This window comes from Anabrus simplex, chromosome 2, assembly GCF_040414725.1.
Source record: "Anabrus simplex isolate iqAnaSimp1 chromosome 2, ASM4041472v1, whole genome shotgun sequence".
NCBI lineage: Eukaryota > Metazoa > Arthropoda > Insecta > Orthoptera > Tettigoniidae > Anabrus > Anabrus simplex.
This window is the reverse complement of record NC_090266.1, coordinates 749456956-749482995: the sequence shown is the minus strand read 5'-3', so window position 1 is coordinate 749482995 and position 26040 is coordinate 749456956. Positions and strand designations below refer to the sequence as shown.

The window sequence follows — 26040 nt, the reverse complement described above, 5'->3', positions numbered from 1 at the left end:
CATATGGAAACATAACACCGTTCAGAAAGAGACTTATGTTTCGAAGCGTACCATGATCGAATTGCGAGACATCGCTCGCCTGTTCATACTTGTAATCGGCATGAAAACCAACAATGGCACAGTGTGTTCCCTCCGTGTGTCGCGAGGTCTTTGCACACCAACTATGCTTATCGGAACGCGGTAAAACCAGATACTCGTGTGAACATCCCAGCTTCTAGATTGAACTGGTAAAGCCGTATCCTTTTCATTAATCTTGAGTAGGCTTAGTTTTCCCTGACCGGAAAGTGTCACAACAGGTACGTTCCATAATATTCGCTCCAGGTTAATCTTTGAGTCGATTCCTGTGGAGGCTCCTTGAGCACAATATAATCTCTCCTGTCTCGAATGAGAATGAGCTCTTGTCTCCCATTTACCACTATGCGTTTGTGATTTTTGCGAAGCCTAGTATTACGTTTAGCGGTAGAAGGCTAATTAATAATCCCGTCGTTGGTAGACTCAGGACACCAACCTGGAAGACGAAGAGCTTTACTTTCTTCATTTTCGTCAATGGGTAAAGGTTAACAGCGATTGTTATACCACCGTTTCGGGTGCTCTCTATTTCAGTACCATTGAACACGTAGCGCATCTCAGAAAATGGAAGGGATAGTGCATTTTAAGCCAAAGTCGATGTCATCGGTGTGTTCTCGTCTTCTTTCGTGAGTTACCCCTCGATGCGGAGCTAACTCTCATGCGGTAGGGTGTAAATATTTTGTTGACTAATGACGATACGAATTTCATCATTGCTTTTCGGAACTCGAGTGGTTGGATGACATCCGACTTCGCTGATTTCCATTTTTGCCAACTCACAGAATAGATAACGCATAAGCTCCGAAAACTCTTCTTTGCTTCTTGAATGCCAAAACCATTAATGTACAAGTGTTGCCTTATATCCTTCATTGTACTTTCTCCGGACTGCTTGTTTTTGTACACTCCACTCTTGATATTTCACAAATAAACTGGTAGACATTTTACACAGTCATGTTCCACAACAAAAACCGAACAAGGAAACAAGATCAAAACTCACTGAAAACTATAGTTAGATCAGCAGCTGCGCATCTACCCAATGGAAGTTACAAGCAGGTAACACACGTGTGACGTCACTTCAATGGATAGGGTTCCAACCTGCAGAAGTAAACTGCACATCAGCTGATGTACCTGATTTGCTGGAAAACTATATGCAATTTACCTACAGCAGGTAACTTGCAAGTACATTAAGCAGGTATACATTCATACTACGTAGATCAGGTACCATCACAACCTAGCTGTACCTGAACTGCGGGTTACCTGCATCGTGAACAAGTTCCCTCGGAGTATGTTGAAGCAAGCAACGACCGCGGACTGCGCGACTCTGCCATAGGTACTTGTACCAGGATGGCTGTCAGGCAGATGTTACAGACATGGACGAAAGAGAAAGTGGCGGTGGTCCGATGCGAAACGAAACGTGGCAAGAGTGGTGTAGAAATCCACGGAATTTCTCCGTCAGGAAGCTGTTTAAGGTTGCCCTATCTAGTGGCAAGATCATGCTGACTGTGCTTTGGGGCGGTAAATTTGTTGTGTTGGTCGACTTCTTCGTAATGGGACGGTGATTGTCCAAAGATACGCTGTCAAGATTGAACGCCACTAGTTGACGAATGAGGCCAAGACCGCTTGATGTACTTGGTGTTGTGCTTTTGCATGGCAAAGCGAGACCATACACGATGACATCAACAGCAGCTCTTCTGGAAATACTCGGTCGTATATATATATGGACTTTCCCCACAACAGCTCGATCGCATGCCGAGTGACTTCGACTTGTTCCAAGATTTAAAGAAGCCTCTATATGGACACCGTTACACCAGAAACCATAACGTAGAACACGGATTTCCTGTTTTGTCCGGATGAAGGGCAGGGATATTTATAAGAACGGCCTTTTAAACTCATGGGGAGGTATTAGTGTCTCACTATTCAAGGAAGCTACTGTGAGGGCTTCCTTCTATTATCACTGTATTTGATTTCGTAAATTTATTTATTTATTTAACAATTATATGCAGCCTATGGGGGGGGGGCATTTTACACTAGTAATATAACAAATTTAAATAAGTATATTAAGATAATTTGTATAAACAACAACATTAAGCATTAACTAAATTAATAACAATAACAATGTAACGAGAATGGCAACGATAACTGACAAGGATCGGTTACAGAATTAAAAGAAAGAAGGCCATGGGCTGGAAGAAAATGGAAACTTGGAGAGGACTTCAAAGGAATCTTTTAATTCTGTGGTTGACGGATGCGAAGGGCGATATGTCAGTATCGGCTAGTGAATTACCAAGAGTAGGCAGGTGGTGGAATATAGAACATTGTTTTAAGGTTAGGCGCGGTCGGGACACATGATGAGTATGCCGGTTGCGTGTTGGGCGGAGGAACGTGCGTAGGGAAGTATGTTGGAAGTGTATTGCATTTGGTATATCCATTGATTATTTTATGAAGGCAACATAGATCGGAGAACTGTAAACGGTTTCTCGGTCAAATATACGCAGGTAGTTCAAGATGTTCGATTTAGTTTTGTTGTTAAAACAGGATTGAGAGTCTTAACAATGAAAGTGAAAATGTTAAAAATAGTATTTAGTTGAGATTTGTTTGTGATAGCAGACGAGGACCAAATAGGGGAACAAAAGTCAATAATGAGGAGAACATAGGAGACAACGTATAATTTTAAGATGTTAATATCATTAATTTCAGTAAACCTGTAAAGAAAGCCAAGGCTACGCAAAGCTTGGGATTTTATTGACTCGATATTAACAGAGAATGTTAGTTTACAGTCAATTATAACACCTAGGTGAGGGCTTCTTTCTATTATGAATATGTTTGATTTTGTAAATTTATTTATTTATTTAATAATGGGGATTTCCGTGTATTTCCCTGGATGGTATAAGGAGTGTTCATTCCTTGCTTTAATAATGGAAACGTTACTGTGTTAAACTTCTAAACATTGGGAGAAGGATTCTATTTCGTAAACCAATCACCACATGAACTGAGAACTGTCTGTAAATCATCACAATCATCAGATGTAGACACTTGCCTTAGGATTTTCAGGTCGTTGGCGTACAAGAGGAGGGAACACTGACTGTTTTGGGTGCAGAGAATTAGGACATCGATATAGAGAACAAAGAGTAAGGGTCCCAGGATTCTGCCCTGAGTTACATCTGATAACACAGATAACCATGATGAGGCAGGTTAAGGGAGTACCACACTTCATTTTCTGCCGGACAGGTAACTAGTTATCAATGAGAAAACGGGGCCGTGAATATTAAATCTGGTAGCGAGCCTATGAAGAAGTGCGTGATTTACTGCTCCTTGGCGTAACAGACTCACAAAATTACCCTCGTATATTGTTCCTTACTACTTGACATTTAAAATGTTACTTGTCTTAAAAATCTGGTTAGAAAATAAGCAATGTTATTGACAGTATTTGTGTGTGTTTATGGAGAGTAATATTTGGCGTTGTTCTCTTGTTTCAGGAATAGGAGTTCCTCGTCATGGGAAGGTAAGTAGTAAAATAAGTTATTTAATTTAGATAAAGAGGGGCAGGAGAGAGGAGGATACTAATGGCGCCGGTGAAATAGATTTCGAAGATATAAAATATTTCTGGGTAGCACACTCTTTCTGTACTGAAGGCCATGGGAACGAAGTAAAGTCGACTGACACTTGCAACGGAATCATATTGGTAGATTAACTACAAGTTCAGGGACTTCATTTCAGGACAGCGTTCTGGGTCTAAGGTTTCTAGTAGTGATAATAATTAAAGGGACGTTAAGCATATATTCCATTTACTTAACTATCGATCTCAATGGCGTTATTGTTTAGTTGTTGTCCCTCCGTTCCACAAATAGCGGGTTCGATTACGACTGATGCTGGTGACATTTGAGGGTATTCAAAGTCAACAACCGGGCGTCTCTTAACACCTCTGGCAATCTGAAGGGACTTTAACAAATTATTTTTATGATTACGATTATTACTATTATTATTAGTGGTAGTGGTGGTAGTAGTTCCATAAATAGAAAGTGAATAATTCTTGCATTGAATTTTAATGACAAACTTGTCAGGCTCCGAAACTCCTCTTGTATCGTTTCCTAGGTACACGCAGCACCTGCGATGAAATAGTCGGAATACCATTTAGTGGGACAGTAAAGAGCGAAGACTGGAAAGATATTGGTCATGGGCATAATGAACACTTTGAATCCTATGGATGTAAATATACCTCAATTTCAGTCAATCGTAAATAAACGATGTGTATTATGAAAATAATACAATTTAATATTTCCACTAGCATTGTTTTATGACTTACGCTACTTATTTTCATCCTTCCTCTACCTTTAGATAAATCACATTTCAAACAAACAACGGATATCTAGCTCAAATTGTCTTTTCAAACAGTGATAGGTAACTCGCTGTCGTGAAATAAAATTATTTAGCGTGTTTTGTATTATGGGCAATTCTATTTCGGTAAAAGTTTTATGCTTTATACTTTGTAAAATATTTTCATATAGTTTTTGCAATTTCATATTTTAATGTATGCTAACATAATAATTATTTTCATTCGCATAATTATAGTTTTAGGAATTAATTCAGTTCGATGGTCAACCCTCCTATCTAAAATAAATGATTCTTCTCCTTCTTCTTCTTCTTTTAATACCGCTTTTCCCACACCTGTGTGGTCGCGGGTGCGAACTGTATCGCAATGTGGATTTGGCCCTGTTTTACGACCGGATGCTCTTCCTGACGCCAACCCTATATGGAGGGATGTAATCACTATTGCGTGCTTCTGTAGTGGTTGGTAGTGTAGTGTGTTGTGTGAATATGAAGAGGAAAGTGTTGGAACAATCACGAACACCCAGTCCCCGGGCCAGAAGAATCAGAGGCGATTAAAATCCCCGACCCGGCCGGGAATCGAACCCGAGACCCTTCTGAACCGAAGGCCTCAACGCTGACCATTCAGCCAATGAGTCGGATAAAATAATTATTACGATTATTAAAAAAAATGAAAACTATAAAACTGCGTTGGTACCGACAACGTAAGGCAAGCATGTATAAGTACCATCATAGTAGGGGATGTGTGGGATGTGATAAATGGTGGACGGGTGAATTTGAAGGATGCGGAGATTGTTATGAGTGGAATCCTGTGTAAGAGGGATACTGACTGGAAGGTGATCGGGGATTTCAATAAGGCTGTGGAGTGGGTATGTAGGCAACTGGGAGTGAGATTTCTAGATCCCAGTGGGTGGATAGGAGAGAGGGATTTTTTTTTGCTAGTTGCTTTACGTCGCACCGACACAGATAGGTGTTATGGCGACGATGGGACAGGGAAGAGTTAGGAGTGGGAAGGAAGCGCCCGTGGCCTTAATTAAGGTACAGCCCTAGCATTTGCCTGGTGTGAAAATGGGAAACCACGGAAAACCATTTTCAGGGCTGCCGACAGTGGGGTTCGAACCTACTATCTCCCGAATACTGGATACTAGCCGCACTTAAGCAACTGCAGCTATCGAGCTCGGTGAGAAAGGGATCTGCGATCAGATGGCCTTCACTTGAACCGCAGTGGTACGTTCAAATTCAGAAGTTTGTTTAGAAGGATTATTGGGAGGTACATTCAGGAAAACGGAGTGTACTAGGGAACGGTGATATGGGTAAAGGGAAAGGGAAGTCAAGAAGGGATGATATAAAAATGTTACTGTTGAACTGTAGAAGTATTGTAAAGAAAGGAAGGGAATTAAGTACTTACAGCCCCTGAAGGGCCTTGGCCTACCAAGCGACCGCTGCTCAGCCCAAAGGCCTGCAGACTACGAGGCATCGTATGATCAGCACGACGTATCCTGATGGCCGTTATTCTTGACTTTCTAGACCGGGGCCACTATTTCATCGTCAGATAGCTCCTCAATTGTAATCATGTAGGCTGAGTGAACCTCGAACCAGCCCTCAGATCCAGGTAAAAATTCCTGACCTGGCCGGGAATCGTACCCGGGGCCTCCTGATAAGAGGCAGACACGCTATTCCTACACCACGGCGCCGGCGATTTTAATGGATATAGTTACCATATATTCTATTGTAATAGGAGCTGAATCATGGCTAAAAAAATTTATAGGATGCAGACATTTTTTCACGGAACTAGAGTGTTTATCCTAGAGACAAGTTAGGAATGGTGGAAGGGGGTATTCATTCTGGTGAAAGGAGGATTTGTGAGCTACGGACAAGTTAAATATGACAAATTAAATTCTAGGTTTAAGGATCATCTCTAAAGATATTAAGCTACTTGATGTTTTCCGAGTGTACAGGCATGGAAAGTGTGGTGCAGATGCTGATTCGGAATTATTTGATAAGATAATCAGCTATGTAGGAATCGATATGGAAAGGAACTTGATTGTAGCGGGTGATTTCAATTTACCAAATGTCAATTAGCAAGGTATGCGAACGACAGGAAGCATGACCAATAAATGGCAAATAAGTTAATCTGGGAAGGACAGCTGAATCAGAAAGTGACGGAAACAACTAGAAGGAATAATATTCTCTAGATAGGGAATCTGCCACCTGGGCGACTGCCCTAATTGCTGACCAGTGGTGATTGATTGATTGATTGATTGATTGATTGATTGATTGATTGATTGATTGATTGATTGATTGATTGATTGATTACGCCTGAGCAAAGAGTTTTTCTGTGCGACTCATATGTAAAACCCGATTCGTGTAGGGAAATATGTAGACAATATCAGATGAAATACCCTTGTGCTCCATTTCTTCTTTGCTCGTGGTTTAACGTCGCAATAACACATCGAAGGTTTTCAGCGACGCAAGGAAGGGAAAGGGCTAGGATTGGGAAGGTAGCAGCCGTGGCCTTTACCAAGGTACAACGCCAGCATTTACATGGTGAGAAAATGGGAAACCATTGGTGCTCCAATTTTAGGTGGGGGTACTCTTAGGCTTCTTCTTAATAAACTAAGAGCAACGGAATCGCTAAGTGCTAAAATTCCTAAGTCGAAACGAAGAGTTCTTACGGAGGGAAAAATTGACGAAATGATGCATTTTCACGCTCTCCAAGTAAATCTCTACGACAAGTTACGCAGGACGTTAGCGTTTGAAAAGCTTCGGTCTGTGAGGGTACAAAACTTCTTAAACTGAAATTTTATAGAGTGGCTATCGCACATGAATAATTAGGTTCGATGCCGTGACGATGAAAAAGTAGTGACTTCGGTGACGGGATTTACAAAACAATGTTGACGTCAGTATTGAATCACATTTGATGTTTTCGTTTTTCTTACAGTTTAAAATCGTATTAACACATCGAAGGTCTTCGGCGACGTAAGGATGGGAAAGCGCTAGGATTGGAAAAGTAGCGCCGTGCCCTTAATTTATTTTTACAATGTGTTTTACATTGCACCGACATAGATAAATCTTATGGTGACAATGGGATACGAAAGGGCTAGGAGTCGGAAGGAAGTGGCCGTGGCCTTAATTTCACAGCCGCAGCATTTGCCTGGTTTGAAAAATGGGAAAACACGGAAAACCATCTTCAGGGCTGCCGACAGCGAGGTTCGAACTCACTATCTTTCGAATGGAAGCTCACAGCTGCGCGACCCTAACTGCACGGCTAACTTGCTCGGTCGTGGCCTTAACTAAGGAAAAGCCGCAGTATTTGCCTGTTGTGAGGATGGAAAACTGCGGAAAACCGTCTTCAGGGCTCCTGACGTAGGGATTCGAACCCACCATCTCCAGAATCCAAGCTCATAGCTACGCGACCATAACCGCGCGGCTAACTCGCTCAGCGATATACGTATACATTTGTGACGAGGCACGGTTTAATTTGCATGGTCACGCAACTCTATAGGACAATAGATATTGGAGCACAGCGAATCCCCGATTAATTCATGAAGTTCCATTGCATACGGAAATATAGGCGTATGATGAGCTGTAACTCTAAAGCGAATATTAGGGCCCGTCTTTTTTTTTTAAATGATACAGTAAATGGGCACGGATACCGTACAGACATATATGTGCCGTTTCACCTGAATGATGAGAGAAACAACGGCCATTTCCAACAACCAGGCGAGTTGGCCGTGCGGTTAGGGGCGCGCAGCTCTGAGCTCGCTTCCGGGGAATAGTGGGTTCGAACTCCACTGTCGGCAGCTCTGAAGATGATTTTCTGTGGTTTCCCCATTTTCACACCAGGAAAATGCTGGGGCTGTGCCTTAATTAAGGCCACGGTCGCTTCCTTACCATTACTAGGTCTTTCCTGTCCCATCATCGCCATAAGACTTATCTGTGTCGGTGCGACGCAAAACAAAAAAACAAAAAACAAAGCATTTCCAACAAGATTCTACTAGAGCCCATACTGCCGATAATTTCTTAGACCAGGCCGGTCCAACTAAAATGCTTCGGTCGCAGCCATAGTCACCATGGCTAAAATCAGCCGTGTTGCGTGTGTGTGTGTGTGTGTGTGTGTGTGGGGAGTTTGAGAGAGAGAGAGAGAGAGACGGTAGACGGTGCTGTCGTACTGTAGTGGCGGTAGCAGACGAGTTGGCCGAATGCTGATTGATACTAGATGACTGAGACATATTCAGTTAAATTTGTTGATATTTTCGGTTAAGTGTAACGGTACCAATTGCACAGACCGATTTAAACTAAAGAACAAAACACAAACAATAAACGAAACAACAACTTTGTGTACAACAATTCTAGTAATTTTTATTCTCATGTATTACGGTTCATTGACTCGACTTTTTTGTTCGGCTCCCTGGCTAAATGGTTAGCGTGCTGGCCTTTTTTCAAGAGGATCACGGGTTCGATTCCCGGCTGGGTCGCGGATTTTAACCTTCATTGGTTTGTTCCGATGGCTCGAGGGCTGGGTGTGTGCACCGTCTTCAACATTAGAATTCATCGTAGGTAAGGCCCCATCCTCACAGACGCGCTCGCCTATACGGCGTCAACTCGAAAGACCTGCACGAGGCATCTTCGGAGGCCACATGCCATTAATATTATTACTCGACTTTTGCCAATGTTTGGTCATAACTGATTGCCCTGTGTTTCAGGCGATAGCATTTGATGAATAAATTCTCGAAACAGTTTCAAGTGAAAAGTCTGACAAACGGGATCTCGTCTTTCACTTCTTGAATTTCATTAAAGAAAATAACTGTTCGCAAACGTAGGTAATACCAAACATTGCAATTGATCGAAGGGCGACTGAATCAAGACGGGAAAGTTTCTGTTGATTCAGGATGTTATAAAATGTAATGGTCTCTCCACTACTCCGTAGACTGGTTTGATGTAGCTCTACATGCCGCCATATCCTGTGCTAACATTTTCATTTCTACATAACTGCAGCATCCTACACCTGCTTTAATCAGCTTGTAATATTCATATCTTGGTCTACCCCTACCGTTCCTACCGCACACACTTCCCTTAAACAAGAACTGCGCAAGTCTTGGGTGTCTTAAAATTTGTCCTATCATTCTATCTCTTCTTCTAGTCAAATTTATCCAAATCGATCTCCACTCACCAGTTCGATTCAGTAGCTCTTCATTCATGATTCGATCTATCCATATTACCTTCAGCATTCTTCTGTAACGCCACATTTCAAAAGCTTCTAGTCTCTTTCTTTTTGAGCTAATTATCGTCCATGTTTCACTTCTATACAATGTCACGCTCCAGACGAAAATCTTCAAATACATCTTTCTAATTCCTATATTAATATTCGAAGTGAGTAAATTTCTTTTCTTAAAATGCCTTCATTGCTTGTGCTAGTGTGCGTTTTATGCCCTCCTTATTCTGCTATCGTTAGTTATTTTACTACCCATGTAACAATATTAATCTACTTCCTTTAAGAATTAATTTCCTAAACTAATATTTCCTGCATCATCTGATTTCCTTCAACTGTACTCCATTATTTTTGTTTTGGACTTATTTATTTTCATCTTTTACTCCTTACCCAAGGCTCTGTCCATACCATTCAGCAATTTCTCCAGATCATCTGCAGTCTCAGATAAAATAACAATATCTTCAGTATATCTCAGGGTTTTGATTTCCTCTCCTTGGATTGTGATTCCATTCCCAAATCCCTCTTTGATTCCCTTTACTGCCTGTTCTTTATAAAGATTGAAAGGGAGGGGGACAAACTGCAGCCTTGCCTCACTACTTTCTGGATTGCTCCTTTTTTTTCAAAGTCCTCGATTCTGATTACTGAGACTGATTTTTATACAGTTTGTAGATAATTCTTTGTTCTTGGTATCTGACCCCGACCACCTTCAGAATCTCAAATAGTTTCGTTCAATTAACATGATCAAATGTCTTTTCAAGATCTACGAACGCCATGTATGTGGGCTTGTCCTTCTTAATTCGATCTTCTAAGATCAGACGTAAAGTCAGGTTTGCTTCACATGTTCCTACATTTCTTCTGAAGCCAAATTGATCTTCTCCCAACTCAATTCCAATTTGTCTTTCCATTCTTCTGTAAATAGTAAAAGCAAAGCAAAGAAAAGTAAAGCAAAGTCATGAAGGCCTTTGGAGGAGTGGAAGATAAAGGCTTCCACCATTGTTAACCTCGGCACGTGATGGGGTAGAGTGGTTAGCTCCACGCCCGGCCGCCTTTGCCCCCAGGAATTAACCTGGTACTCATTTTTGGTGTAGGATGAGTGAATCTCAGAGCCATATGCACCTCCGGAAGTGGAAATCTCGTTTCTTAAATTTTACGATTTCCTGACGGGGATTCAACCCACGTACTTCCGGGCGAACCGAGCACGCCTTTACCGCCTCGGCCAGGCAGCCCCTCTGTAAATAATACATGTTAAAATTCTGCAGGTGTGAGATACTAAACTAATGGTGCGTTAGTTTTCACGCTTGTCAACACCGGCTTTCTTGGGAATAGGTATAATAACATTCTTCCGAAAATCGGATGCATTTATCGTGTCTCATACATCTTACTTACTAAAAGGAATAACCTCGCCATGCTGGTTTCTCCTAAAGCAGTCAGTTATTCAGAGCGACTAACATCAATTACAGGTGCCTTGTTCCTATTTAGGACTTAAAAGCTCTGTCAAATACCGACCTCAAAATTGGGTCTCCCATTTCATCAGCATCAACAGCCTCTTCTTGTTCCAGAACCATATCATCTACGCCTTTACCTTGATACAACTGTAGGATATATATTTACCATCTTTCTGTCTTGCCTTCTTTCCCAAAAAGGGGTTTTGCATCTCAGCTATTAATATTCATACACCTAGTCTTCCTTTCCCCGAAGGTTTCGTTGATGTTCCTGTATGCAGCATCTACCTTTCCTAAGACCATACAACCTTCAACCTCCTTGCACTTGTCCTTTAGCCATTCTTTCTTAGCTGGTCTGCACTTTCTGTCCAGTTCATTCTTTAATCGCCTGTATTCCTTTCTGCCCTCTAAATTTTGTTGCATTCTTGTACTTTCATCGTTCATCAATCAGGTCTAGTATCTCCTGAGTTAACCATTGATTCTTAGTTGATCTTTCCTTTCTACCTAACATTTCTTCAGCAGAACTAGAGACCTCATTCTTCACGAATGTCCACTCTTCCTCTATTGTGTTTACTTAAGCCTTTTCATTTAGTCCTTGTGCAACATATTCCTTGAAACAGTCCGTCACACTATTTTCCTTCAACTTGCCTAGATCCCATATCTTGCATTCCTTCCTTTCTCCAATTTCTTGATCTTCAGATGGCCTTTCATGACCAACAAGTTGTGGTCTGAGTCCACGTCTGCACCTGGGGAAGTTTTGTGATTCAACACCTGGTTTCTGAATCTCTGCCTAATCATAATGAAGTCTATTTGATACCTTCTAATGTCTCCAGGTCTTTTCCACGTGTACAGCCGTCGTTTGTAGTGTTTGAAGCAGGTATTAGCAAGGACTAAATTATGATCGGTGCAGAATTCAACTAGCCGACATCCTCTATCATTATTTTGTCCCGATCCGAATTCTCCTTTTACATTACCTTCTCTTCCTTGGCCAACCAGTGCATTCCAGACTCCCATCACAGTTAGTCTCGTCACCTTTTACATATTGCATTAAATCATCTATATCCTCATATATTCTTTCGATTTCTTCACCATATGCTGAATTAGTTGGCATATAGACTTGCATTGTTGTGTTGGACGTTGGTTTGACGTCTATCTTGATAACAATAATCTTTTCATATGCTGGTCATAAAGCTTACCCACTGCCCTATTTTCTAATTCATTTTTAAACCCACTCCTGCATTTCATCTGTTTGATTTTGTGTTGATTATTCTGTAGTCGCCTGACCAAAAATCCTGCACTTCCTGCCAACGTACTTCACTCATACCAACTAAATCTAATTTTAGTCTATCCATCTTCCTTTTCAGATTCCCTAACTTACCACAACAATTCAAACTTCTAACATTCCACGCTCTGACTCGCAGAATATCAGTATCCAGCTTCCTGATGATTGCCTCCTCTCGTGTAGTCCCCACCCGGAGATCCAAATGGGGGGCTATTTTACCTCCGGGATATTGTACCCTGGAGGAAGCCATCATCAGTACATCATTCACACAGAGAGAACCGCATGTCCTCGGGAGTTAGTTACGGCTGTAGTTTCCCATTGATTTCAGCCGTGTAGCAGTATCAACACAGATAAGCCATGTTGAGTATTATTACAAGGCCATATCAGTCAATCATCCAGACTGCTACCCTTGTAACTTTCGTAAGGCAGCTGCCCCTCTTTCGATTAACCATTCGTTAGTCTGGTCTCTCAACAGATACCCATCCGATATGGTTGCACCTGCGGCTCTGCTATCTGCATCAGTGGTGCACGCAAGCCTTGCCACCGCGGCAAGGTCACATGGTTCGATACCTGTCCTTAAATAGCCGGCTGAGTGGATCAGACGGTTGAGGAGCTGGCCTTCTGACCCCAACTTGGAAGGTTCGATACTGGCTCAGTCCTGTGGTTTTGAAGGTGCTCAAATACGTCAGCTTCGTGTCGATTTACTGGCATGTAAAAGAACACCTGCGGAACAAAATTCCACCACCTCGGCGTCTCCTAAAGCCGTAATAAAAGTAGTTAGTGGGATATAAAACAATAACATTATTATTATCTTTGAAGGTGGTGTCAAACTGATGTTTAGCCAGTTCAAGTTGCAATTTACATTGTTCTGTTACTAGATAATGAAATAGGTGGCAGGAAAATCTCCATATCAGGTATAGTAAGCCATAACTGATTTAAATAACTCATTTCATTTTTGTTCCGTATTGAAGTGCAATACCTACATCAAGTAAATAACATTACATCAGTCTTGGGGCTTATTTGAGAACTAAAATATATGTATACAAGACAAAGACAATATTTCAGGAATAAATATAACGTTAAAATACATATAATAATAAAAATTATGGTTGTGGTCTTCTTATATGTTATCTTTAAGTTGAGTTAAGACCTCAGGCAATGAAGTAAACCTGGAAATGATATTTAGAATTCGGAATGAATAAACGAATAGAAAATAAATTAAAAAGGAGAAAAATTATTCATGAGACTTACCTCTATAGTGAAGTGTACTGTCTGATCTAATGCATCTAATGTCTGATGTAGAACAAACACTGACATGCTGGAGGAAGCAGGCAATGGAAACAAAGGGGTATTTAGGGAGAGGAGGGGGGCTAAAGAAAGAACATGGAGGTGGGAACGTCATGATCTGGGAATGCTTTTCCGTGTAGGGCCTAGATCCATTAGTGTGCATCAATGGTATAATGAAGGGTCCTGACTGGAAAGATATTTTGGACAATCGTATGCTTCCATCTGCTAGAAAAAATATGCCTCGACAGTGGTATTTTCAACATGAGAATGATCCCAAACATCGATGAAAATGTGTAACAGATTATGTGCAAAAGAGAAAATACAAATTTTGCCCTGGCCAACTCAAAGTGCAGTATTAAATCCAATAGAACACATGTGGGAGCTGATAGACACACGTGTAAGAACAGGATAACATACAAATAAAGCGGAGTTCTTTAACGGTTTGAAATCTGTATGGAAAAACATCCCTAAAGGCAAAATTATATCCCTTATTGCTTCAATACCTGTGAGATGTCATGCTGTGATACGGGCAAAAGGCAATGCAATAAGATATTGGTTACCACGGACAGAAAATGAACACGTGTACGTTTTCTTTGTCCAAAAGGACTTTGTCAGAACATTTATGAGCTTTTAATTTCTCAATTAATTTTGTTTACAAACAAGTTTCTAACCCCTAAATGTTTGTTTTGATGTATGAATTTTGTTCTGCATATTTTATGCGTTGTAAAAGAGGCTAAACAGTGCTGCGCCACAAAGGTTGTTGTTAAAACACTTATGAGCGCTACTGCATTTAATCACATACTAGCTTTCCTGCCCATCTTAAATTTCTGACAGTACAAGGAATCCAACCCGTGCCCCCCCCCCCCAAGGACGGCAGCTAACAGTGCTAATCATTACACTACAGAGGTGAACCAGAGAATGAAAATAATCAAGATCAACTCCCAGAAGCTGAATTTTGAACATCAGAATTTGCATTTTAAAAGCTTAAATCCTATCCCACATGGCGCCAATCAATCTATTCTTATCCTGTAAACTTAAGATTTAAGTCATTCAAATGAGACGTTATGTCAGTCAAAAACCCCACGTCCGCTTTCCCCTGATCATCATCCGGAGAACAGTTCATTTTCATGAAAAGTGATATTTCCTTGATGATAATGAAACATTTAACCAAACAACCTGCTCGACGAACTCTTTGAATTCTTGGAGGTTGAGTTCTCTCCTCCTACAAACGTTTATGCAACGGTAGACGATGTCCATAATCTGCTTACATTTAACAAATATTTTTCATATAATTGTTCCTAGTGCAGGAGGTAATGGATGAATGTAACTTACGGTAGCCCATCACCATTTAGCTCTCTCCTGAGACATTTGGCAAAACTCTGTCCACCTGACAACATTGCAGCGATCCCGTCGATAGCGACGTCACACATTTTGTCCAAAGCAAGTTCCATGTCATGGATCGACACTTCCACGGCATTAAATGTATCTTCTCTGGTTGTGCCTTCGAGAGCAATAATATCCAGTAACTTTTTTTTTTCTGTAACAGTGAAGTTTTCAATACGCCTCTCATGAAAATAACTAACTCGGCCGTATGACCGATAACTGTACTTTCATCCAAGGCTAACAAGTACTGCTTGACATTGGCGTACTTTTGGAAAATCCTTTTCGAAATTCCACAAGGAAAAAAATTGACTCAATAAGCCTTTCAAATAAAGCAATCTCTCGGTGAGTGCAAGAACTTGGTGCGAACATAAGGCACTTTCCTTGTGTTGCGCAAGGTAATTGACTTCCTAAGAAGGGTTGTTCCTACCGAGCTCGATAGCTGCAGTCGCTTAAGTGAGGCCAGTATCCAGTAATCGGGAGATAGTGGGTTCGAGCCCCACTGTCGGCAGCCCTGAAGATGGTTTTCCGTGGTTTCCCATTTTCACACCAGGCAAATGCCGGGGCTGTACCTTAATTTAGGCCACGGCCGCTTTCCTCCAACTCCTAGCCCTTCCTATCCCATCGTCGCCATAAGACCTATCTGTGTCGGTGCGACGTAAAGCCACTAGCAAGGAAAGGACAGTCGGTCTTATTTTCTTATATTTATTCATTTGCAGAAAACTGACATTATTTTTGTTACAATCTACAAAGCTACAGTTTTTTAAGCGTATGAGCTACGATTTACAATTCCTTGGATGGACATGCCGGTATTTCTATTTTAAACAAAAGTAGATTTCCTCTGTTTTATTAAGCAAAAAGTAATATAATTACAAAATTGAACAAGTTTACTGCTTGATTTGGCACAGTGTTGCAGTGTTGTGTGACTTTCTCTGTTCACTAAATTTCCGAAAGTAGTATTTAAAATTTAACAGGCGTACAGTGATAATAGCTAGCCTCCAAATGATGAGGGGGTGTTTCATCACGAGTGAGGGCATAGAAATTTACTACGCAACAATGTAAATGCAGATCGATATACAGTATGTCTTCAAATAAATAACCTAACTGATATTATTCGCGGTAAGCATGCTCGGATTGTTGATGAATTTAACAGACAATTTAATCCCAAACAACCACAAGCCACAGCTTCTCCGCCTTATCTCCCTATTATATTGGAAATGTTTCTAAAGCACATCTTAAAATTTAATAGTGAAAATTGTAATTGCTTACGTACATTATAAAAATATTTGACGTTGTAGGCCTAACTCTTTATTGTATCCGGTCAAAATACGTAAACTGCAATGGACGTAAATAACTTGATTCTTACAACGTAAATTGAAAATGACGTGCATATCTGCACTCTTTCTTTCATTATTTTCTGCCTCCATTTCACATTCGGGTATCGCCACAGTGATCGAGAGTGACTGGGAGAACTTCACATAACCTTCATGGCCTGTGAAGTAGTAACAACGTCACGGTGGTTGAATAGCATACGCTGCGCTCATCGCCTGTCAGTCCGCCCGCTTACAGTGCTGGGCGGAATACCCAGCTTGAGCAACTTGTCGAAAACTATTTCTTTGCTACTGCTTTAGCTTCGCGCTAACACGTCAAATATTTATGATCACTGAAGAATAGGAAAAGGCTAGGATTGGGAAGAGAGCGGCCTTGGCCTTCATTAAGGTACAACCCCAGCATGTGCATGGTGAGAAACATGGGATATCACGGAAAACCATCTTCAGGGCTGCCGACGATAGGATTCAGATCCACTAACTCTCAAATGCAAGTTCACAGCTACGCGACACCAACCCAACGGCCTCTTCTAAACTATAGTATAGGCACTAATTAAACAGAGACTAGGACAAAAATTTCACAGTAACAAGATCAATTGAATATTTAATTCTGACAGAATTAGTTTCAGGTAGGACAAGAATAATCCAAAGAGAATGAAAAATGAAAACCTACAACCTGTTTTCTAGTCAGTGACCGGGTCAGGGATGGAATGAATGAAGCCCCAATCTTGCGGCGAGGATAGGAATTGTGCCGGCTGTCGAATCCTGTCCAGTTAGTCTGGTAGGCAAAAGCGTGTTAACGTGTACGTAGAAAAATTTCTTACGTCAGTGAACGAATGCATGGGATAGGATGTCCAAGTGAGTAGTATCGGAATTGAATTGTCAAAGCACATCGAATGTTTTCTTCGTACCAATAAGGGACATGTTATAAAAATGATAAAAAATCAAACTTACCTTCCTTTCGTGCTTTCAAACGAAAAGAACATGTTTACTGGTAAAGAAAAGCATTCTAGCTTACTGCTGCTTTTGCAGTGCCTGTTAAACGTATCAAAATAAACATTGCCAGTCTGAGTGGCTCAGACGGTTCAAGCACTGGTTTCATGAACTTAGCAAACTCGATCCTGGCTCAGTCCGGTGATATTTGAAGGTGCTCAAATACGTCCGTTTCTGATCGGTAGATTTACAGGCACGTTAAAGAATACCTGTGGGCAAAATTCCGATACCGCACGTCACCATTGGGACGTAAACATTATTATTATTATTATTATTATTATTATTATTATTATTATTATTATTATTATTATTATTATTATCGGTAGCGGCTTTACGTCGCACCGACACAGATAGGTATTATGGCGACGATGGGATAGGAAAGGCCTAGGAGTTGGAAGGAAGCGGTCGTGGCCTTAATTAAGGTACAGCCCCAGCATTTGCCTAGTGTGAAAATGGGAAACCACGGAAAACCATCTTCAGGGCTGCCGACAATGGGATTCGAACCCACTATCTCCCGGATGCAAGCTCACAGCTACGCGCCCCTGACCACCCGAACAACTTACTCTAAGCTCTAATGCCGGTCTCAGTAGCTCGGACGATAGAGCGCTCTTCTTCTGATCCCACCTTGCCAGGTTCGATGGCGTCTCAGTTCGGTGGTATTTGAAGGTGCTTAAATATGCCTGTCTTGTGTCTGTAGATTTACTTGTATTAAAAGAATATTACCGGGCGAGTTGGCCGTGCGCATAGAGGCGTGCGGCTGTGAGCTTGCATCCGGGAGATCGTGGGTTCGAATCCCACTGTCGGCAGCCTTGAAGATGGTTTTCCGTGGTTTCCCCATTTTCACACCAGGCAAATGCTGGGGCTGTACTTTAATTAAGGCCACGGCTGTTTCCTTCCAACTCCTAGGCCCTTCCTATCCCATCGTCGCCGTAAGACCTATCTGTGTCGGTGCGACGTAAAGCCCGTAGCAAAAAAAAAAAAAAAGAATATTGCGGTACAAAATTCTGGCTCCTCATCGTCTCCGGAAACCGTGAAAATTAGTTAGTGGAAAGTAAAGACATTATTATTATTAATAGTAATATTATTATTATTACGGAAGTTCTAATTATACGGGTCAATTACAGTCATCATTTTACCTATCGGCACTTACTGTCCAGTAATAAGCCTTCTATTAAAAATACTCGGCGGTAATTCCACAGTAGCTCTTTTTCCTTCGAGCAATGTTCACTACGGTTTTTGAAATTTGTCTCATTAATAACAATTTCACTGAATACGTATAGCTTTTCCTTTCAGTGTCCACCGTCCTTTCATTGACCTGTAAATTTTATGAATAAGCATAGAAAACTAGCATTGTCTATTGTCAGAAATTCTCCTTCGACTGTCGCAACAACAGCACAGAAATATTGCGTCCCTTTTTCATTTACACATTACGTATTTCCTTTCATTTTGTCAGCTTGGATCACTGAGTAATGCCATTGACGTCTTATAATTCACACACACAACTACACAACACTTGATTCACATGTATGTGCTGGTACGGATCTTTGACGTCACTTTAAGGATTCTGTGTACTTTTCACACAGAGTACCTAGACCGGTTTTCGAGTGCAGCAAGTGGCCTAGAACGTGAATCAACCTCCCCTACTTGCCAAGCCATTAGGGGAAGTGCATGACAACATGCGTTCTCCTTCGATAACAAACAGGTTCAGCAATCCCTATACTCTGCTACTGTACTTCCACTACACGTGGACAGAATGGCATAAACGGCGTATCCTGCTACGGTCGTTCAAAATACATTAGGTCCTGAAATTTTGGCTCGATTATGGGAAAACTAATAGGAGAAGGTAAAAAGTACATAGCATATATTGTGAGATGTATTTTTCTTTGCCGACTAGCAAAATATCTGCACGTATACTCGTAACACGTTGTATACATGTCTGGCCAGACTTCCAGAAAGTTACATTACAAAATATATCTTCGCGAAAATTCTAGAGAGCGTAATACACAGTTTATAATGTACGGAATATTCTCAATTTTTCTAGTGTCTATACCATTCTGAAAGTTACAGTGTGTTTCACAACTATGGATTACTATTTATATATACAGGTAAGAATACATTATAATGTTAATTTACAGGTATTTACATTAACGGAACTGATATCAATGTCTATGTACAACATATGTTTCCTGACATAACCTCACACAAAATACGATGATTCAACTACGTAAATAATAATAATACTAAAACTAAATGGATATACATCACTTCATAGCTATACATACAAGCAATAATAATAATAATAATAATAATAATAATAATAATAATAATAATAATAATAATAATAATAATAATAATGTGTATGTTTAGTCATCAGCCCGAAGGCTGGTTGGGTCCTCAACAGCTCCGCCATCAGCTGTCATAGATGGCCTAGGCATCACTGAAGAGGCGTACTAGGGAAATGAGGAGTGAGGTAGTTCCCCATTGCTTTCCTCACTGAGCCAGAAGTTGCTATTACATATCAGTCTGCCAAGCCCACTGATAGCAGGGACTGGCTGCATAAGGAATGGCATTACTAGCATCGCTCATACCTCAGTCACTTTCATATTGTGAAAGCCAAGTATAAGATAGAGACAGATCAATGAAAGTAACAAAATTGCTCTAGCCTACACCAGAGGACATAGTGAACTGTAAACACTAGGTCCCGCCAGCAAAGGCACATAATAATAATAATAATAATAATAATAATAATAATAATAATAATAATAATAATAATAATAATAATAATTGTAATAATAATTGTAATCGTACTACTAATAATAATTCGAGCTCGATACTTGTATTAGTTACCCATGGGCTGGAGAATATTGTTTTCAAGTTGTACCTTTTATCGCACTTGCGTCAAACTCCAAAGATAATATTATCTGTAATTTCCCCAGAACTTGGTATCTTTCGTATAGTCCCTGCAATAATTGATACGCTTTGCTCCGTAACATGGTAAATTTTTCGTGCTGAAGGGGTTCTTTGATATTGCTTGAACGCTGTGAGGTATTAATAATGCACACAAGGGGCATCAACGCCAGTCCGGAAACTCATTTAGAAACATGAGAAAGACAAGCCTTCCTTTCCCAGGTGAGCCAAGGAATTTTACGTTCGTTCTTAAATTCACCCTAGTGTAGTAATATTCACACCGGTAGCAGAAAACTCACGGGACGAAGGAAAGAGACATGTAGGATAACTGAACAAGATGTTAACTTACTCCTGCCCGGTATATGCGTGTGTAGAGACTGATAACGTCCGCCTCTGTGGTGTCGTGGTTAGCGTGATTAGCTGCCACCCCGGAGGTCCGGGTTCGATTCCCGGCTCTGCCACGAGATTTGAAACGTGGTACGAGGGCTGGAACGGGGTCCACTCAGCCTCGGGAGGTCAACTGAGTAGAGGTGGGTTCGATTCCCATCTCAGCCATCCTGGAAGTGGTTTTCCGTGGTTTCCCACTTCTCCTCCAGGCAAATGCCGGGATGGTACCTCACTTAAGGCCACGGCCGCTTCCTTCTCTCTTCCTTGTCTATCCCTTCCAATCTTCCCTCATCCCTCCACAAGGCCCCTGTTCAGCACAGCAGGTGAGGCCGCCTGGGCGAGGTACTGGTCATTCTCCCCAGTTGTATCCCCGACCCAAAGTCTGAAACTCCAGGACACTGCCCTTGAGGCGGTCGAGGTGGGATCCCTCGCCGAGTCCGAGGGAAAAGCCAACCCTGGAGGGTAACCAGATTAAGATAGATAGATAGAGACTGATAACTAGGAGCAGGACTGTACACGGTAATAGTACACATCAAAATCTAGCTTAACGAGTGGCAAGTGCACACTTGTCCGCACAAGGCTGTAATTCTGTAAAACTACAAGAGGCAGTCAAATGAAAACAGAACACCCGCTACAACGTGACCATGGAATTGTTTTATTCAAAGGTAATTACCAAGAGCGTTAATACAGTTATTGCGCTGGGAGACGAGACGATCAATTCCAGTTTTGTAGAAAGAGTTTTGTCGCTGACCGGTTCACAACCGCACTCACTCTTGCACTTCCTTGTCCGAATGATACCGACGTCCACGAATGTCTTTCTTCAGGTCGCAAAAAGTGTGAAAGTCACAAGGTGAAAGATCTGGGGTCTACGGAGGATGCTGAAGTGTTTCCCAACCAAATCGCTGAAGCGTAACCTTTGCCAGATTGGAAGTACGGGGGCGAATATTGTCATGCAACAGTATGACTCCGTCGGACAGCATTCCAGGGTGTTTTGACTTTTTGGTGCGTCACAGTTTCTGCAGTGTCTTCATAGCACTGTGCCACCAGAAAATGAGCCACACTTCTCTGCTCGCCTCCATTTTTACAGCTGGACGAGCACACTAGATCAGTCCTCGCACCAACATAGAGGTAAGGGTAAAGGTGTATTCTGCCCGAAGGCAGGTCCGAACCTCCGTAGAGGTGTGCCTGAGCCGGAGTTTACGTACGGTAGGATGGCCAGTTCCTTTCCGCGCGGCAACCCATCCAAATCTTGACCACGCCCAATGTTGCTTAACTTCGGAGATCTCACGGGATCCGGTGTTTCAACACGGCTACGGCCGTTGGCCACCAACAAAGATATCACCTAAAAAAATGCGTGCACCTGTGAGTTGTCACTATGCAGTTCTCCTACCACAGCGATGGCAGTATCGATACGTAACAACAATGTTGCTATCTTTCGCGGGAATGTGTCTTAGGGTAAGTGTTCGGATTTCATTTGACTGCCCCTTATATTTGTGTAATCGTGCAGGGTTAAATCTTGTTATGCAATTCCCCATACAGAACCGTAGTGTGGTTTGGAGGAAACTTTGAGAAATAAGACTGCAAATCTAACTTATGACTGTATCGATAACCGCTCCCTTCACTGACAATATGGAATGTGTAAATAAAAAATCTTGAGTCTACGATTCGGATAGATAGTCGCCGAAGTATATCGTTCCCGACTCTAGTTTTCGGGTCTGGAACAGGATATATTCAGCTTTGAGAGCACCATAGAGAGGAGAGATAGGTTCAATCAATCATCCTAGCATAGGCTGATTCTTTGAAATCCTATTTCCAATCATTTTTGTTTGTTTTACAATTTGATTTACGTCGCACCGACACAGATCCCTAGGTCCTTTTATGGCGACGATGGTGTACGAAAGGGCTAGGAGTGCGAACGAAGCTCCGTGACCTAATTCGTCGCTGTTCGGGCAAAAGGTCATATCTCCCAATGCTCTTCCTATCCATTATATTCCTTAAGAATGGTCACGCCTCCTAGCCACATATAGATTTTTGTCCATCAGAACAATATTCGTTGTGTTCATTTTCCTATGCTTACGTGTAAAGGAAAATGAACCTTACCGTACCGCACTCGAGGAATGTATGTTTGCATAATTTATTTACGCAATTTATTTACAGTACAGTATAAATTACTTTATTTTCCTTTAACGTTAGGATATGAAAATGAACACAACGAAAATTGTTCTGATGGACTGCTGAGTCATATGTGGCTGAGAGGCGTGACCAGTCCTAAGGAGAATAGTGTATAGGAAGAGCATTGTGAGATATGACCTCTTGCCCGAGCAGCGACGAATTAAGGTACTACGCCAGCATTCGTCGGTGTGAAAATGGGAAACCACGGAAAACCATCTTTCAGGCTGCCGACATTGGGGTTCGAACCCACTATCTCCCAAATGCAAGCGAACAGCTGCGCGCCCCTAATCGCACGGCCAACTCGCCCGGTCTCAATTAATTACGAAGTATCACACTGAAATGAAATGGCGTATGGTTTTTAGTGTCGGGAGTGTCCGAGGACAAGTTCGGCTCGCCAGGTGCAGGTCTTTTGATATGACTGCCGTAGGCGACCTGCGCGTCGTGATGAGTATTAAATGATGATGAAGAGGACACATACACCCAGCCCCAGTGCCAGCGAAATTAACCAATTATCGTTAAAATTCCCGACCCCGCCGGGAATCGAACCCGGTACCCCTGTGACCAAAGGCCAGCACGCTAACCATTTAGCCACGGAGCCGGACAGTATCACGCTCACTGATGTAAACAGTCCGACAAAGTACACGAGGCAGTTGATCATGATGTTCGAAGTCTCCTTACACGAAACAACAGCAACTACTGGAAACGATTTAGGCTATCATTCTAGTATTATCCTTCTTCAATTTTGTAAATAACGAACGCCGTAACAAACTCTCTGTAATTCTCTTCAGCCCCTAACGTAAATTATACTGCAAGTTTCCGATACCGTTTCCCATTATAACATTCTTATCCATGTGAATCCTATCTTAACTCTTAAACATTCGTTAAATAAACCAGTAGACTATTAAAGATGATGCTGATTGAATACAGCCCACCAGCTACCTTGTGCTGAAAAAACTTGTATAGTCAATTCTCCCTGGAATTTGATTGCTGGTAATAACTTACCTTTGACGTCATAATTTTTCAGTATGGATATCATTTCCTGGGTTACTCTATTCCACCCTTCTCTAGATCTATAAAACGTAAATCCATGTAATTATTCCTCTCGCAATAATTTTCAGTTACTTGCCGAGTATTCATAAAGTAGTCCTAAAAATGCCCACACTTAGGTTGTAACATTTACCGTTATTGCACTAGCTTTTCCCAACATGCAACATGTAGAATGACAGACCTGAAGTCATCCTTAACGAGGAATACTATCGTATGATATCAAGTCCTACGAAAGGCGTTCTGTAGAATTTAATTTTGCTTAATTATTGGCACGTCTGAAGTAGAATTTCACCACGTTTGAATTCTGGCAAGAATTTAAGAACTGCAGTCCTTTGAATTCTTTACCGAGGTAGTTCCTTGTGATTTACCTCGCTCTCGGTCGTGAAGGTAGGTCGAAAGATGCGTGCATTGAAGATGAAGTGGGTCTCAGAGTGGTTGCCTAACTACGATCGCGACTCAAACAGAGACTGCATAATTGAGAAACCTCAAACAAGCTCATGAGCCTAATGAGTCTAATTAAGCTCGATTTGTCCAGATAAACTCATAGACTCCAGCGCGTTGGACTGATTCAGCCGATTGACCTGGAAAGGGTTTGAACCAATTTGGAGCAAAGAGTTAAGTTTGGGACTTACCAAGCAGCGAGATACGTGCACTGTTGTCAACTGTGCGCTGTAAGGCTTAAATCGAGACTGAAGTGCGACCGTGTGTTCAGATTTTCCGCTTTAATGCCGTTAATCACATGCCACAGCCAATTGGTTGTTTGTTTATTAGTGTTACATTATTAAGATTTTGAAGCTGCGTGAAGAGGACGCTGTCTCAAGTGTGGACTGACTGCCTCAGTGGCGAAACTTAAGCCATCGATTACGTGCCACCGAACAGTCGCAGTTGTCTGCGACTTGCAGTGTTACACGTTCGCGGCGTGTTATTAATGGAACAGGGCATGCTAAATCTGTTTGTCTGGAGTAGCTATGTCGATCCCGGACGAAACTGTACTAACACGTATGAAAATCTTGTTGGACAGCAACGAGTTACGATTAGGAGTGATGCTCGAGACAAGCTTTCTGAAGATGTTACTACTGAAAATAATGAGCCAACAGGTCATACCAAATTCTACACCTGCAAGCACGTGCTTCGTATCAAGTTGAAATCGGATACTTCCCACCTCAATGACAATTTTCGTCACCCACTGAGCTCAATTGGCGGGTTCGATCCTGGCTCAGTTTGGTGGTATTTGAAGCAAGGGCAAATCGTGAGGTAGCGCCGGTGTGCCATGGCACCACCAGTGTAATGAAGAACGAATATGATAATTGTCCCTCTCAGGAACAGTTTATATTAAATTTAAATTTCAAAAAATGTACGGTTTATCTTTTCCCGCTTGAATTTGAACGAGCGCCTAATCCGACATGCGCTCTGGTGGCGCTAGTCTGAGTGTGTGACCCAGATCTCACGGGCACCAGCTCCGCGTGGAAAGACACTGTGCAGAACACATGTAGAAGGCCATGTGGCTTAGGTTTGTGTGTGTTGTTAAGGGTTGAGGCAGAGCCGTAGCCGCGTAACGCAACGCTTCAGTTTTACTCACTAGAGTGCAGCATGTAACAAGCACAACAGCATATCGCCGCTACGCGAGCAATACCTCGTCTCCCACACTGGTGTTCTTATCAATTATTTTCTTTAAGACTGGTCACGCCTCTCAGCCACACATGGATATGCAGTCCATCAGAACAATGTTCGTTCTGTTCATTTTCCTATACCGCTTTGTAAAGGAAAATTATCCTTACCGTACCGAACTGTAGGAATGTATATTTTCATGAAGTATTTACGCACTCCTACACTATAATGCATTTGCTTCATCTTCCTTTACGCATTGCTACAGGAAAATGACCACAACGAACGCTGTTCTGATGGACTGCTTATCAATGCGTGGCGGGGAGGCGTGATCAGTACAAGAGGATAATGGACAGGGAGCACATGGTGGAATACGAGGTGCTGTTCGCGCAGTGACGATATGGCAAACACAATACAGACAATACCCAACGTTACAAATTCAGCGATTTTGTCACGGTATCTGACGAATATTACAGTAAATACTGTATTTATCAACGACAAGATATTCTTAGTTCTTAGTTGTTAAAAAAGATATTTAGTGACTTTTTGAAAATTCGTATTAGTGACAGAAATAAATCTTTCTGTATCTGTAATATAAAAGCCTCG

General features: G+C 41.7%; 1 long non-coding RNA gene across 1 annotated transcript in view; it reads left to right on the top strand.

Annotated features, from left to right (window-relative positions):
- Positions 1-26040, top strand: part of LOC136863093 (uncharacterized) — a 104823-nt gene that overhangs the window by 60036 nt on the left and 18747 nt on the right. Inside the window, exon 2 of the long non-coding RNA XR_010859144.2 lies at positions 3543-3568. This is a non-coding gene — a long non-coding RNA (uncharacterized lncRNA). The remainder of the gene's footprint in view (positions 1-3542; positions 3569-26040) is intronic.